The sequence below is a fragment of the Stegodyphus dumicola genome, chromosome 2 (assembly GCF_044657685.1).
Source record: "Stegodyphus dumicola isolate Sdum_Otavi_A_Nest chromosome 2, ASM4465768v1".
NCBI lineage: Eukaryota > Metazoa > Arthropoda > Arachnida > Araneae > Eresidae > Stegodyphus > Stegodyphus dumicola.
The window spans coordinates 150,249,872-150,266,881 of NC_140769.1; the positions used below are offsets into that span (position 1 = coordinate 150,249,872).

At 34.0% G+C, this 17,010-nt stretch overlaps 1 protein-coding gene across 2 annotated transcripts in view; it reads left to right on the forward strand.

The window, feature by feature from the left end:
- The first annotated feature begins 11,164 nt into the window (after positions 1 to 11,164).
- LOC118204391 (uncharacterized) overlaps positions 11,165 to 17,010 on the forward strand; it is a 48,018-nt gene continuing 42,172 nt past the window's right edge. Inside the window, exon 1 of one of the 2 annotated variants that reach the window (XM_085811266.1) lies at positions 11,165 to 11,321. The gene's annotated coding sequence lies outside the window, so the exon portion shown is untranslated. The remainder of the gene's footprint in view (positions 11,322 to 17,010) is intronic. The other variant, XM_085811265.1, reaches the window with a different exon arrangement.

The following is a 17,010-nucleotide window of genomic DNA, read 5'->3' on the forward strand; positions in this document are numbered from 1 at the left end:
CCTGAGTAAGAAAAGGAAGTTTACTTAAAACTATGTTCCTGCAAATGTAGAAGATACGGCAGAAATGGGAAGAGTTTAATTCTCCTTTATTCTTCACACAGTTTACAATTGTCCCCGCGCTTCGGGATACAAAGACCAGTACTTACTGAAATGTAAAAATAACAACTAAAACTAATTAAATTAAATAAAGCTAAACTCAAATAGTTTACAAAGACTACTAACGCGAAGATTGCCTTTTAATCTTTACGCATATAGTACGCAGAATGCGGGAAAACTACAATACGTCTTCAATATCAAGAGGACTAAATTCTGGCCTTAAAGGCGGGCAGCAACTGAAAAGCGCGCGTGAGGTAAGGCAGCGAGAAATCTCTCTCTCTCAACTCACTCCTTCTTGGCTAAAAGCCACAACTTAAATACTTAACAGTTTGCAAGCTCAGTTTACATAACTAAAACTAACCGCGTTTATTCTGGCCGGAGGTGGATAATAAGATAGAACAGTAACGATTTAAAATAAGCGTTAGTAAAACTTAAAATCCTTACAAACTTTCTTTAAGATTAGTGAACCATGACCTCGCATTTGGCATTTTATTGCTTTTCCTGACAATTTTCACACTCGTACCACTAACTTTTAACTTCGTCAGTTATCTCAAATATGGGAGAATTTCTGGTCATTTCCAACAGGCTTGGCAATAACTGTTCAAATTTCCTTGTATTTCTCCGCCAGTATGTAACACATGATTTTTGCAAAGCTTTGGTTTTAATTCATAGCATAAAATGAAATGATAAGCATCCATATTAAAATTCAGTACATGTGAAACAAAAAGAACAGTAACAAGGTCGTTTTGAGGAAAACTGATCATACGTTCCATGTTTGAAGTGGCATATGCTGTTGCAGAACGATCTCATCGTAGTTGGTCTTGCACCCTGCCTTTCCAAAATACCTTCCGCTACTCAAGCTTACAAACTCTGGATAATGGCTATTCAGGTAGAGGCTTGCTGCATTATATTTCATATTTCTGTAGGTGTTTTCATCCAGTTTTTATTCAAAACTTAATTTTAACAAGATCTGATACTTTACGATTGACAAGCAACGATGGGAATACCGATTTTCTATTTTTTTGTTAAAAATATGCTTTAAGACACTAGGGGGGGGGAAATTAAAGAACCAATTGTAAAAAATCATTTTGCTTTACTTAACCAGTAAACTGCAATCAGTTGGTAGCAAGTTATGATGTAATAAAGTGGTATTCACCTTCGCTACACAGAAATATGCAAGTTTTTGCTCCTCTTCTTTTGGCATGTGTGGAAAGCGGAGCAAGGGAGGATTTCAGATTCTGGTTTCAGGTATAGTACAAGGAGCTGGATAAAGGTTTTGCTTGTGGAATGTTGGACATGTTGCAGGAAAAGACCTTTAATAGATTGTGAGAAAAGGCATGCAATTGGAAGAATGACAGCACAACAGACACTGACCTAAAAGTATCCCAAAGCATCTTATCAAGAATATGAAAACGGTTTAAAAAGACTATCGATTTATGTATATAATCGGGTCTAAAAATGGGTCGCATCAAACTGTCGGGATCTTTATTTGACAAGGATTAGTAAGAGAAATAGCCAACTGACGTCATTCCAGACTGCAAAGAAGTTCGCTGTAGCTACAAGAACTCTAGTGTCCAAATGTACCAAGAGCCACATGCTGTACTAAGGAAGACTGTGTGCAAGGAAACCGGTAACGCGTGTCCCACAAACTCGAGCTGCGTAATGGTCTAGTTGCAGTGGTGTAGAGATCGTATTTGGAGTACCATGGATTGGAGTCAAGATCTCTCTACTGAAGAGTATCGATTTTGTTTCGAGAATGATCCCAGACTTATTGCATTCTGGAGCGAGCAAAAACACGCAATAAGCCTGAAAGCTTGCGTCAAAGGTATCGGTACAAAGATAGTGGATTCATGGTATGGGGGGGGCATCAATTTTAAAATTCGTATCAACTATTTGTCTAACCAGTGTAACTATGAATGCTAAAATGTACACCGTGGCTCTTCAACCTTGCGTCGAGTTTTTTAAGGATGCAATCGGTAAAAAATTCCTCATAAAACACGATCATGCTGATCCCCAAAGTGCTGCACTTGTGATAGTTTATCTTTAGGCCGAAAGAATCCAGCGAAAGGCGTGTCCCAACCTAGAACTCTGTACGAGCTTCAAGGCGCTATCTATTGTAAATATACTTTATTACCGCATAAATTCCTGGACTATCTAATACCTTATTCATTTTTTATGTGCATCTCTAAAAGTTTTAACACTAACTTTTCACTTTCCCACTATCACATTTCCTATGTTCTTATTTAAATGTATATTTTGCAGAAATAATTCTGCTTTTTCAAGGATAAGTTAGGTATGACAAAATAATGATCTTGTGCAAGTTCCATATTCTTAGCTGCAAAATCGTTCGAATTATATGAGTTTTATAGCTTTTTTTTTTTTTCAGTTTTCCCCGCCAGGGTACATTTACTATACTGACAAGAAATTCGAAACTAGCTGATGATAATAAACGTCATAAAAGAGACAGTTGAGCATTTCGACAGTCCTTTAAATCAGGGCTGTGGAGTCGGTAGGGAAAATGACCGACTCCGACTCCTGGAATTTGAAAGACTCCGACTCCCTCATATATACACATGGGTTGCAGCATATTTTTTTAATATAAAAGAAGCAATAGATGCTACAGAAAAAATTGATAGCATAGCAAGTTATTTATATTAATTATCATTTATAATGAAATGGAAAAACTGGCATTAGTTACTTCTAAGAAACAGTTTAGCATAGGCAAGATCTTCTTTGTTGGAGGACCATAGATCCGATTTGATAAACTTCAGAGCTGAGAAGAGTCTTTCGACACTGACTTCAGTAGGAGGAAGATATGTTACTGTTAGGGCTACTCTTTTAACTTTTCAGGATAGATTTTTATAAGTTATAAAAAGGTGTGTCTTGTAAGAGCAATCATATTTCTCTATTTCTTCAAAGACCGTGTAGAAATCTTGTTTGTATTTCTTTATTTTTATATCTAAAGGTTCTTTCTTTTCATTCGCTTTGCCTTAGCTTTTTCAATATTATCCAAAAATATTTCTCAAAATCTAATTCATCACTGAAAGAGGATGATAGAGACCCAGTTGCAATTTCTGCTGTTTGACTGTCATTATTTGAATACTCCAAATGTTCTGAAAATAATTGAATTCTTATTGAAAGTTCATATATGGCTTTCTTTGTCTTCTTAATTTGTTCATCATCCAACAAAGTTCGGTGTTTTAGATCTACATATACTGAACCCAGCAAGATCTTATTGTCTAGCACACTAGTTTCTCTTTTCTTCGTTGAAGAAATAATTCCTTCTGAAATAAACCCTGCCTTTCAGAAAGAACAAACATCACATTCTTATATACTCGCCTCCTGTTAATTTTTCAGTTCTGTTAGTTGTATCTTTTTTGTGGCTATATACAGTGTAGAAAGAAAAGTTTCCAATTCTGAAATACGAGTAGCATTCTACGGTCTTTCTGCTAGTGAAATATTAGGGTAATCTACATATTCTAAAAATTCTAACAACCTCTAAATCATCAAATATGTACTCCCACATCATGTTGCTTGATCAATTATTTCTCCTTTTTCTGCTCTCTTCCTAATAACGGCATCAATTTTGAGCTTCTATTGCAGCATAATTAAATTTACCAAGGAGATTTGTAGCTAAATAAAGTAACTAAATGAATCAGTTTCATCACTAATAGCAAATATCACATCCATCCTCCTCCCTTATATCTATTTATTAATATTTTAATAAAATAGAAAATAAGTATTTATTAATGTATATAGTCCATTAATAAAATAATATCTCAGTTTGTCATTAATTTGTTTTTCAATTCAATTTAATTTCATTTCAAATTCAAACTATCCAACAAAAACTGGAGTCAGAGCCGGAGTGGACATGTTTTTATTGCCTCATTTATTATTAAAAGTCAATGTGAAAGAAGAAGAATGTAATTGGTTATGCCCGTAATTATCAACAAACACTGTTTATATGTGTAGTATATTAAATTCTGAATACTGAGTGAAATTTCATCTCCCGCTACACACACACACTCACACATTTTAACATCATTTTAATGTAGATGTATTTCTAAGCATATCTGTAAAAAAAATTGGAGTTTTTTATTCAAAATTTTTTTAAGATATACATAAATTTATATATTGGAAGGTTTTGAAACTTGGCATCATTTTTTTTGAGCGATAATATCGCCAAACGATAATACCCAATTTGTTAAAACTATTTGAAAGTATGATTTTTTTTTTCCCTTTTCCCAGCTTGTCTATAGCGAAAAAAAGAAAAGGAAAATAGGTTGCTATAAATTAAGAAGTTCGCCAAGTATATTGTTTTGGGCGCAAACAGAAAAAAATATGCCAAGATAAATTTTTGAATTTCTCCGTAAATTTCGTACCACATTTTACAAAATTTAATATTTAGGCATAATTTGAGTCGTAGAATCGAACTATGGATAAAAAGCTGGTTTGCAGTGCTGTCGGGCTCATTCGCACTCGAATGTAACTGAGTGGAGTAGAACAATCTTCAGTGATGAGTCTCGCTTTGAACTGATCCCCGATGACCAGCGAAGACAAGTCCGGAGACGCCCCGGACAGCGGTGTGATACCAACCTGACTGTCTTCTGGCAGACAAGCCGACAACCAGGAGTGATGGTCTGAGGTGCCATTTCATTTCATAGTAGGACCCCTTTGGTTGTCATCCGTCGCAACCTTACAGCACAGCGGTACGTCGACGAAGTTCTAAGGCCCGTTGTGTTGCCCTTCATGTCACGCCACCCTGGGCTTACATTTCAGCAAGATAATGCCCGTCCCCACACTGCACATGTTTCTACTGCTTGCCGAAAATTACCTTGGCCAGTAAGGTCGCCGGATATCTCTCCTATTGAGCGCGTTTGGAGCATTATGGGCAAGGCCCTCCAACCAGCTCGGGATGTTGACGATCTAACGCGTCAGTTGGACAGAATTTGGCACGATATCCCTTAGGAGGACATCCATAACCTCTATCAATCGATGCCAAGCCGAATAACTGCTTGCATAAGGGCCAGAGGTGGATAAACGCGTTACTGACTTTTTCACTTGGTGAAGCTCTATCACTTCAATAAATCATCCAATTTTTCTCAAACTGTAATCATTTGTTTTTCTGTACATGTACATCACTTTTACCGATTTTCGTCCCATTCGAATAACTCCTTTTTGGTGCGTCACTCTTTTTTTTTTTTTTTTTTTTTGTCTAACAGTGCATATTTGAAGAAATTAAATAATGAAGAATCTGCATATATGTGTGTATATTTCTCGCATTGTGATCAAACAACGGTACCTACAGACATCCAATTTTGAAAGACGTAATCCTACTGCGAATATGGGCATGATGAAGCCCAAATTTGAAATTTGGAATTTCTTTTATTATCGAATTCCTATTTTGTAACATTTTAAGGAATTTCTGATTAACAAACTCAAGGATTTCAAAGCGAGTAATGGCAACGTTGTACAGAATTATCTCCAGCGCGTGAGGCTGTGTATCGAAAGATATGCTTAATTTAAAATTATTTTGCGAGATTGCTCTTGAACTGAATTCTATGGTGCGAAGAACTTAAACCATATTTTTAACATTTATGCGATACCTTTATTTATAAATAAAAAATAATAATATATAATATATAGTTTATAAATAAAGGTAACACACAAAATGTTAAAAAAAGTCCCTTTGGACGTAATTTAAAATCTGATTTTTTTTTTTTTTTTTTTTTTTTTTTTTTTAATGGTTAACTTAATACTTAAGATGAATGAAAAATGCTGTCCGGTGAAAATTTTACGACAGCATTTCCTTGATCAGACAAAAATAGCATTAATATCTCTGAAGATCTAAAGAAAGGCTAATAGTCTAATATTTATCATTAAAATAAAATAAATGCCGAATATTTTACAGTTTATTAACAATTCAGGGTATAAATTTGCAAACAAGGAATAAATTTCGCAACAGTATTCATGGACAGATGACAGCACCATCTATGAAAATTGAAATCATGTTTAAGTAAAATTTAAAGCTTTTAGGAGACGCGCAGGTTTAGTCTAGTGGTTACTTCGCAATTCTTGAACTGTAAACTCTACTGCATCCATGTTGACAACTGACGCAATCCTACGTTTTTGTAAAGTTTTTGCATTTGTAAACTTAATTATTAGCTTTTTTAGGTAAATTCGGTAAAAACAAATGGAATAATTTTGATTTTGCAGCAGTTTTAATAATGCTGTCTTAATTTTCCTTTCATGTTGAGCGTTCGAATCCCGGAGCACCCATTGTCTTATTGGCAGTTATAACCAGCAGTCTATTGTCATTTTTTTTTAAAATTTTCTAATTTAAAAAAAAATTATAAAAAGACTGAAAAAGGAATTTGCTATTTGCTAACAAAATTTCATTAATTTTAGAAAAATTCCAAAATGTAAAATATTATGAACAAATTCTTAGTCATTCCTTACCAATTACGTAACATGCGTTACGCAACTCTTTTGAATATTCACATTTTTATATAGATTGGTTAATACAAGTATATAAGTGTTTTTTTCATATTTGAATTTTCATGCTCCGAAATATCTTCACTGTGTTTCCAATCGTTGACACCTTCACTGGATGCATTACTCGTACTATTAAATATGTTTGCATGGGACGCAATCCTGAAGAATTTCAATATAAGAGCCAGTTTTGATTTTTCTATTTCCCTTTAGTAAATGTCTACAAAATATCTTTTTGTTAGCATACCTGCTTTGAGAATTGTAGACGGCTTTATATTCAGTCCAGTTTTTGAATATCTACATCAAACTTAGAAACGTTCTTGATTATATTTATAATTTTTCTTCACTGAATTTTCTTTATAATGCTGGATTATCTCAATTAGTTTCATTTCCATCTAAATGTTCCATTTACAGGTGTTTTTCTGACAGTGGCTGTTGCGTGGTTTGCTGCACCTGCTCATGCTGTTATTTTGTTTGTGTGTATTCTTTTTCTTTTCATTTGAGCATTATTCTCATACTGTTGTTGATTTTCTTCTTTGTGTTGCTGCTGCTGTATAATTTCGATAAAAAAAGTTTCATCTTTTTTGCAGCAATTCGTTGACGAAGGCATTTTTTCCAGAAACGCCTTTTCTCTTGCTTCTGTCTCTACCTTCAATTTACAAATGGCGAAACCAAATAAATTTTTTCGCTTGCATTCCATGCTCAGTCTTGCCTTTACAGTATAATAAAAATTTGACGTGACCACTACATGGCTTCCTTTTACGGCCTATTAAATTATGCACCTTTTTTCCTGCAATTCAACTAAATTTATTTCCTCGAATTTCGTGAGAGAGATATTTCTCATTAAAATAATTCAGTTCTCATTTCGCAGCAAGGAAAAAATATATAAAATCTCAAAACATTTTCTTTAAAAATTATAAAATACATTAATATAAAACACCACATACTGCTAAAAACAATTTTTACAATTTGAATTAGAGATCTTACTCAGAAAGGACCAAAGAAAGGGAGCAGGAAGACAAATTTTTCGGTGAACTAAATAATCCGAGCTCACTGAGCCGGGTACCAGAGTAGGTTGAAGCGGGCGATTGCAACCAAAAATGGCGATGCACAACTACATGCTACAGCAATTCCATATACAAAATTACAGCATTCTTAGGCCATTTGTTTTTGAGTTAGGCGAGATACATACATACGTAGGTACGTACAGACGTCAAGAAAACAATTTCTTTAGAATGCATTTTAAATGCATTTTACAATCTGTTTTGGAAAAAAGAGTCCTCTATTCTGCCGTAAATACAGATGATACACGAAAAATGTCGTTTAATAGTTTCGAGATTGATCATAATAGATATTTTATTCGAAATAAGGTACCTGAAATTTTTTCGCGATTACAGTACTTGCTTTACTTCGTACAATGAAGGAAAAACAATTAGTTTCATTGTGTCCCCTCACAATTCGGGATACGCTTAATTTCCCGTACCAACCGCAGAAACAATACTTCTTACAATCATGGATGTGAGACTGCTAAGAGCGATAAGCTTTGCTCTGTTTCTACGGTTTACGTACATTTTTAATGTGCTCAAATGCACAACGCGAAAAGTATTTAAAAAGTATACCAAAATAACTTCCTCCTCTCAAAGAAACAAGTTTTAAAATGGCAAAATAATACTAATTTGTAGTCTAAATCAGTTCTGAGTACTCAAAAGCAGATTTCCAGATCACATTAAGGTACTTAAAATGCTTTTAGGGACCTGCTAACGCCAGCTGACAACCAACTTGAAATTCTGTGAAACAATCGCTTTACCCCAATTAATTTCCACGCTATAATATCTGTAGATGCCTGTTAAGAGTCTAAAAAGAAGCAGTGGCATAGAGAGGGGCGCCAAATGGTCTCCAAACAAGATTTTCATCATATAACTGTGTTTTTTTCGGGGGGGCGAGGGCGCCAAAAAAGTATTTTGCCCCGGGCGCCTGTTATGCTCGCTACTCTACTGAAAAGAAGATACTTAATATTTGGCACTTGCATTTTTTTCTAATAATTACAAAAATGTAGTATGGGAGCGGAAAAATACCTTAGCAAATCAATGCTTCGTCTGAAAAAGGAATAAATTTCACAGCATAATCTGTGGACAGATGGCAGCACTATGTATGTATATTGAAATCACGTTTGAATAGAATTTTAAACCTGCAATAGTTGCGCAAGCATCGTCAAGTGCTTACATCGCTTATCATGATCGAGGAAAAGGGTTCAAAGCATTCGACTACTGAGGCAACCCCGTGCTTTTAGCATTTGGAAACGGTACTTATTGGCATTTTCTGAAAATTTGGCAAAAGCGAGTGAAACAATTTTGATTTTGCTACAGTTTTAGTAAACATTCCATTCATTTTCCCTTTACGCAGGTTAAGCGTTCGAATCCGGGTGTTACATCATTAATCAATTATCATTTTTTTAATTTTCTAACTTTTTTGAGTTTCTACACTTGTACACACCAAAAAAAAATGTAAAACACCTGAAAAATGAATTTGCTAATAAGAATTTCAATTTTAGAAAAATTTCAAAATGTAAAATATCATAAACAAGTGTACTTACCAATTACGTAACATAAGGCATTAAAAATGCTTGCGTTAAGCACAACAAAGCTTCAGAAGACCATAAAAATTATCATTTGGATTATAAATTAAAGGTGTTTTAATATATATTAATTTTGTAAAATATTTTTTAAATAACAAAAAAAAAAAAAAAAAAGGGGGTGGCGACCAGCTACTAAAAAGCGCGTTTTTGCTTTTAAATCACTTAGTTTTTGAATTAATAGTTGACTGATTAAAATCGAAAGATAAATTTTAAGATTTTACTTTTGCTAAATGACAACACAGTCCAAGATTTTGTAAGACTTCCGCTAAAGATACTTCTGATGACGAAACAGGCATGAAAGTGAATTTTTACAAGTTTTCTTTCTTTCTTTCTTTCTTTTTTTTTTTTTTTTTAGTTCAAAGAAGCAATTTGCCCAGAATGACTATTCATTTCGTTTTGGCATTTTGCGTCGATTCTCGATAAGCGTTGTTTCACTTTTCAAATTGTTGCCACCAAATATTAGAGCCCTGTATTATACTTAAAGGAACTAAATAATGAAGAATCTGCATGAATGTATGTATGTTTCTTGCATATTGATAAAACAACGGTACCTAGAGCCATCAAAAATTTGAATATTTGAATAACGTAATAATTTATAATTAAATAATTTGAATATTTAATTATATAGTTAATTACAAGTTTGAGATATAAAGGTGGTGTTGGTGTATTTAATTATGGCAAAGCACACGAGGGTTATCTGCCTACAGGGAGGGATGCCTTTCGTGGAGGACTTTCTAAGGGAAACTGGCTCGTATACACGTTACACATGGGGAAAACCACGAAAACGCCCATGCAGCCAGGCGTTCGCGGGATTCGAACCTCAGACCGAACTACCAGTGTTCAGCGTCTTTACCGCTCTTGAGATATAAAGAAATTGCACGTAGTACGAAAATGATGTCAGTATCAAAGAGAACTGGCGTTAAACTTTTGATATAGCAGAAGTTATATTATCGAATTTTAAAATTATGCGGGTACAATGTTTACGTGATTCGTCAAAATTTCTTGAAATTTTAATCTGCTAGTGAATCTTTACATTATAGTAAATTGGCGATTTTTTGGAGAAAATTTGGCGACCAACCCTGCTACAGCAACCTGCTAGTTTTGTTTTGGACGCCATTTTGTTTTCACGAAGTAAAGGCCTTTTTTTTTTTTTTTTTTTTTTTTTTTTTTTTACTCAACATTTTTTCCAACAATCTGCTAGCCGAATTACGCTTATACTAGAACTTTTATGGAACAAAAATGCTTAATCATGACGAATGCACTTAATTATGTTGTTCTTCGTCACGAAAAAAATCCCTTTTCAACCCATTTTAAATTCATTTTACAATCCGTTTTGGAAAAAAAGGAGTTCTTTATTCTACTGGTAAGTACAGAAGTCATACAAAAAAAATCGTTCATATGGATTCGAGAGTGGTGAAAATGGATGTTTACGTTGAAATATGATACCCGAAATTTTTCGTGATTACAACACTTCCTTTACTTCGTACAAGGCAGTAATATGCTACCAATAATTTAAAAGGTAAATTTAAGATTTCAGAACGACTGAATTAGAAATAGTAGATGTTTCTGACTTCTCTGAAAATTCTTAAATATATCATCAGTAAAGATATTTTTAATACTGTATTCTTTAGAAAACGTAGTAAATAATTTAAACTCGATTTACGCTTGTGACAGAAATGAACATCAGCAGACGAATGTTTTCACTGAATTATTCCTAACAAAAAAATACAGCTGCATTCCTGATTTCAAAAGATGTTACAAAAATAATTTTACCAATAAAACTAATTCACATAAAAGGGTCTTTTTTTTTAATTAATTCACCGATTTTTGTTCGCCAGTACTTCAAAAAGGTGGCTTAACATCCGTTATCACCATAAGACGAAAGTATTAAGCTCGTTATCATCGAAAAGACCTCGATATTGCGAAATGAACTTTGCACTATTTTCTTTCGATAAAATAACTATTCCACAAACAAATGAAAGAGTTCTCTTGTACTGAAATGCGTACGGCTAATATACCGCTGGAATTATTTATTCATTCTGTGTACCAAGCAAGGATTTGAACTATGAAAACTGATGTGTAATATTTGCAACAAGTGGTAAGCTAAATATTAAAATATTTTACTTTTTAAAAATTGTAGCAAATATTTAAAAGATGGAAACTTCCTTCGGATAGAAACTTCCTTCTCTGTCTTTCCGTCCGAGAAAATAACCAGATTTATAAAAGAGTTCTCTTGCACTGAATGTGCACACCAAATTTAATTCTCGAAAAAGTATTAACTTTTAAATATCCATTTTGACAGCTATCGAATGCAATTAAGGACGTTTTTCCCAAAACGGTTTGTAAAAAGGATTTAAAATGGATTCAGATGAGGTTTTTTTTTTTTTTTTTTTTTTTTTTTTTTTTTTTTTTTTTTTCGTGAGGTCTGTACGTACGAACGTATTTTGCATATAGGACTGCCATAACTTGTAACTGTGCACCTATATATATATATATACACTCTGTTGAACGGTTTCGTGAGCTCAGTTTTTTTTATTATTATTATTATTCTGATATCTTGGTAAATTGTGCATTTTTTGCTTTAAAAATGATTGAATTGTGTTGTTCTTATTTTCCGGCTAAGGGTTTTATGCCTTTAGTTAATCTGCATGCTATAATTGTAGAATTATCAACAATTAAAAAGTTGTTTAAGTGAGACTAAGCCTGCTCTTTTACTTTAGCAGGCATATTTGTTTACATTTGAAACTCTTTAGTACAATAATGAAGTAAGTTAGTTTCTACATCTTCAGTGTCTTTTTGCCGACTGGGACCAAAAGTAAACTTTCAGTTTTGTGCACCGAAAAATCTGCCTTCTCGCCCGCTGGCCGAATTGCTTGTTTTTGCGTAGAAAATTGTTTTAACTGTATTTGGTGTTTTATATTTTTCTATATTTTTCAATTTTTAGTAAAGATATTTTGATGTTTTATATATTTTTGTCTTGCCGCGAAGTGAGAACTGAATTAACTGAATGAGAAATATATCTAATGAAATTCGAAGGAATAAGTTTAAATTATATGCAACAAAAACTGCTTATAATTTAATATTCTGTGCAAGAAAGTCATGTTGTGTCCACATCAGATATTTTAAAGAGCTAAAAAAAAAAAAAAAAAAAAAAAAAAAACATTTCTTCTAGAGACCTACTGAAGAAAAGTAAAATTTTAACATCAGAAAAATCTTTAGCAGCTCTTTCCAAACGTATTGGGCTGTATGTTACATTTCCCTGCCATGGTATTTGACATTCACATGACTTTATGAAGTCAATCGTTTATTTTACCAAACACGTAGCCTGGGCTAAGAGCCAGTTCCAGAATGCTGTCACACAATATTACGTGACACGAAGTTTTTAATTTATGTTTCAAATTGCAGCGCTATTGCTTAAATAAACTAAGAAGTTTGAGAACAATAAATATATTTATTAAAAATTTTACTCTTTATTTTTTATTTTTAATAGTATATTTAACTGATAAAATTTAAAATATATTTAATTCGTTATATACTAAACTGATAATTATGAACATTTTTGTCATTAGTGTAATAAATAAAAGGAGCTAGAGACTTTTCTGCAAAATTATTTGTTTCTTATTTCGAATTTTTCCAGAAAATTTTGAAAGCTTTAGAGAAATTTTCTGTAAAGTAATTTGTAACAGTAACTTTTAATGCTTCCTGATAAGCTTTAACATTGAAGATAAATTACTGAAATTTTATTAGCAACTTTAAAGCTTATCGAAATAACTGTTGAACGGAAAAAGAAAAGAACGGGAAAAGAAAGGGTAAAAGAAAGAAACAATGAAGTGGACCGCGTTTTGTTTGAAAATTTAGAAATGGTTGAGAACCAGAAGCTTCATGATGAAATTAAAAATGAAAAAAATAAATTGCAATTTGAGAACTTCTAATTACAGCCTAACCCTTTTAAGGATTTAAAGTTTAAAAAAATATATAGAAGGAATATTTAAAAAAAAATTCAGAAAACTTTCAGATTTTATATTCCACCCGTTTATTAATTAAATATCGTGTTCTTCGCACTTAAACCATAAAATTCAATTCAACAGCAATATCACAGAATAATTTAAAAAGAACATATCTTTAGAATTTCCGATATACAGTCTCGCGCAATGGAGATAAAAATGTTCTCTTTCCCTCCCTCCACGTACAGGGCTGCCATTCCTCGTTTTAAAATCGTTCATTTTCTTAATAAAAAATTCGTTAACGTTTTACAAAATATGAATTAGGTAATAAACCAAATTCCAAATTCTGGCTTCCAGATGGCCATATTCGAGTGGAGGACTACGTTACTCAAAATTTGATGGCTCTAGGTACCTCTTTTTTTTTTTTTTTTTTTTTTTTTTTTTTTTTTTTTTTTTTGCAATGCGAGAAACATGCATACATTCATGCAGCTTCTTCATCATTTAATTTCTTTAAATATAACAGGGTATAATATTTGGCGGTAACAATTTGAAATGTGAAACGCGCCGTTTATAGTAAACCAACGCAAAATACCAAAATGAAAATAATAGCACTTGTGAGCAAATTGCCCCTTTGGGCTAAAAAAAATTTAAAGGAATACTTTATATATTCAAAATTTATGAATCGTAAAACTAAAAAGAAACTGCAATCTAATTTTGGGTATGCAGATTTTAATTCAACACCTGAGATAGTTAGGTAAGTTAGTAAGTAAGTTAAGTAAGTATTTATGATATTTCTATAAAAATAATTTCGTTAATAATAATTAAAAAATAAATTTATTTCCCCGAAATTAAGATAATACATAATCATTTGTTTAAAACGAGCTGTTCAAAATGTGAAAATCATCATCATCATAAATATTGTTATATTATGAATGTCGTCAAAACTTTGGTTGTTCAGGAAAAGACATTTTAAAAACAGTTATTGAGAAGAAAGAAACTCTTGAATGCAGCCAAAATAATTCTGGCTCTGAAAATGACAAAAGCATCGGTTAGCAAAATGCATACCAATAATACAGAAAACTAACTGGCTTCTTTAAGTTTAAATTATATATAACAAAAGTTTTAAAAAAACTGAAATTTCGGGGCGATAATAAATTTCGAACTCCGTTTAAGAAATTCATAAAGCAATACAAAATCGTTGCCAGCCTACTGGCAAATCTCTGTTGGACGTGAAAAACGCGGTGTTTACGATTAAACATACTTCCACGCAAGATGAAAGAAGCTTTTCGGCTGCTAATGATTTTACGCCCCTTCCCCAAGAAAAAAAGAGAGAGAGAGATCCTTGAATTACAATTCAACTCTAAAATGCATTATATTATGGTGATAGAAGTATTTGCAATAGAGATTTTTCTTTTTTTTTATATTATGTTATGTTAAGTTACGCTACCATAGCATTAATCATGCATATGGTTTAATATAAAACATCAGTTCTTATATCTATTTCCAGCCTTAAGCAGATCTTAATCTTTCTAGGTCAACTTCTAAGATTCTGTGGTGTTAAAGCAGAAAGCCTTTAATTTATTTTTCCAACTATAAATGTGCTTTGAGTTCAGTGTTTTAAAGTGAGAGATCTGAAAACAATAGGCATTCTTAATTTTTATCTTAAATTTAATTTTAATAATGCACATATTTAACTTAATGTAACTAATAGCTTTTATAAGTACTTTTACACAATTAGCGTTCATGAAAGATGTTTACAAAAATTATCCCGTCATTCCCCTTCCCCCCAAAAAAAGGAAGAAAAAGAATTTTTTCAAGTTGTTAAATAACTGAAGGAGATAGGTATATATAATTTTCTTTTGCTACTTGTAAACAGAGAACTGGGCAGCTATAGTCACTATAAATAGAAAACCTTTGAGTGTTTTTTGAAAAATCATCTTTTGCGAATAAGTAACATCGTTAGAGCTTATGCTTTTGTAAGTATTAGTTCAATCCTGCAAATGTCCGAGTTTCTAACATTTTGGAAAATTTAATGTCAAACCTCTGAGACTTCGTTACTTAGTTTAACCATTCCTAAAACTTAGATTTCGATTCTGACGGAAGATTTTGATCCCATTTTAAACAAGTTTCTCGAAGAACTTGAATTATGAATTTAGTTCCAGTCTTCTGATAGTCTTTCGCCATCCAGTGCAAATCTTTACGTCTTCTAACTTCCGCCGCCATTAAATTTTGCTGCACCGATTGCACCACCTCAGGCGCCGACTCCGATACTAACAGTGCAATTTCTAATCAATCCAAAAGACACAAGGGCCCACCACAGGCCAAACACTGAAATCGCTGTACACTGGTAGTTTGGTTCTGGCTTTAAATTCCGGCGAAAGGGCTTTAACTGTATGGTCGTTTTCGTATACCTCTTGCGTATAACATACACTCTTAAACAAACAAAAAAACAAAAAAAAAAAAAAAAAAAAAAAAGGGACGCACCACGACGCACCGAGAAGACAGAATGCAAACTGAACACAAACTGATATGCATACACGTTTCGACGGAAAATGCAAAATTTTACATTTTGGCTGCCAATAAATGAACGGTTGTCGCTACAGCGCATCTGATCTGCGCAACTGACAGGATATTTAAGAGGAGAAATTACGATTCCAGGTCATAAATTCTTCACGAACTTCATTCCGTGTACTCTGGTAGACAGAACTATGCCTCGCATATAGGTACGCGAACGATATGCGCTGATGTTAGAAAATGAGAGAGGTCGTGTAGTTGGCTCAAATAAGCCGGTTGGTCTTATCGGCGAATAGATGGACATTTGAGCAGGAGCGATGCCGCGATTAGACGATGTTGGCAGGAATGCGTGAACCATGACCGCACACAGCGTCAAGAAGGAAGCGGTAGGCCTAGAGAAACGACAGAACGTGAAGATCGAGCAATCGTCAGAACGGCACTCACAGCCCCAGATGCATGATTATCATCGATCGTACGTGCAACTAGTGCTTCAGTGACCGCAAGGACCATTCATAGACGGCCCACAGAAAGGGGGCTGAGGTCACGGCGCCCCTTGCGTGGACTACCATTGACCTCTGTACAACGTCAAATTCGTTTGCAGTGGTGTCGGGCTCATTCGCACTCGAATGTAACTGAGTGGAGTAGAACAATCTTCAGTGATGAGTCTCGCTTTGAACTGATCCCCGATGACCAGCGAAGACAAGTCCGGAGACGCCCCGGACAGCGGTGTGATACCAACCTGACTGTCTTCTGGCAGACAAGCCGACAACCAGGAGTGATGGTCTGAGGTGCCATTTCATTTCATAGTAGGACCCCTTTGGTTTCCATCCGTCGCAACCTTACAGCACAGCGGTACGTCGACGAAGTTCTAAGGCCCATTGTGTTGCCCTTCATGTCACGCCACCCTGGGCTTACATTTCAGCAAGATAATGCCCGTCCCTACACTGTGTTTCTACTGCTTGCTTTAGTACTTGCCGAACATTACCCTGGCCAGCAAGGTCGCCGGATCTCTCTCCTATTGAGCGCGTTTGGAGCATTATGGGCAGCGCCCTCCAACCAGCTCGGGATGCTGACTATCTAATGCGCCAGTTGGACAGAATTTGGCACGATATCCCTCAGGAGGACATCCGCAACCTCTAGCAATCGATGCTAACCCGAATCACTGCTTGCGTAAGGGCCAGATGTGGACAAACGCATTAGTGACTTTTTCGCTTTGTGAAGCTCAATCGCTTAGATAAATCATCCAATTCTTCTCAAACTGTAATCTAATCATTTGTTTTTCTGTACAAGTACATCACTTTTACCGATTTTCGTCCCATTCGAACAACT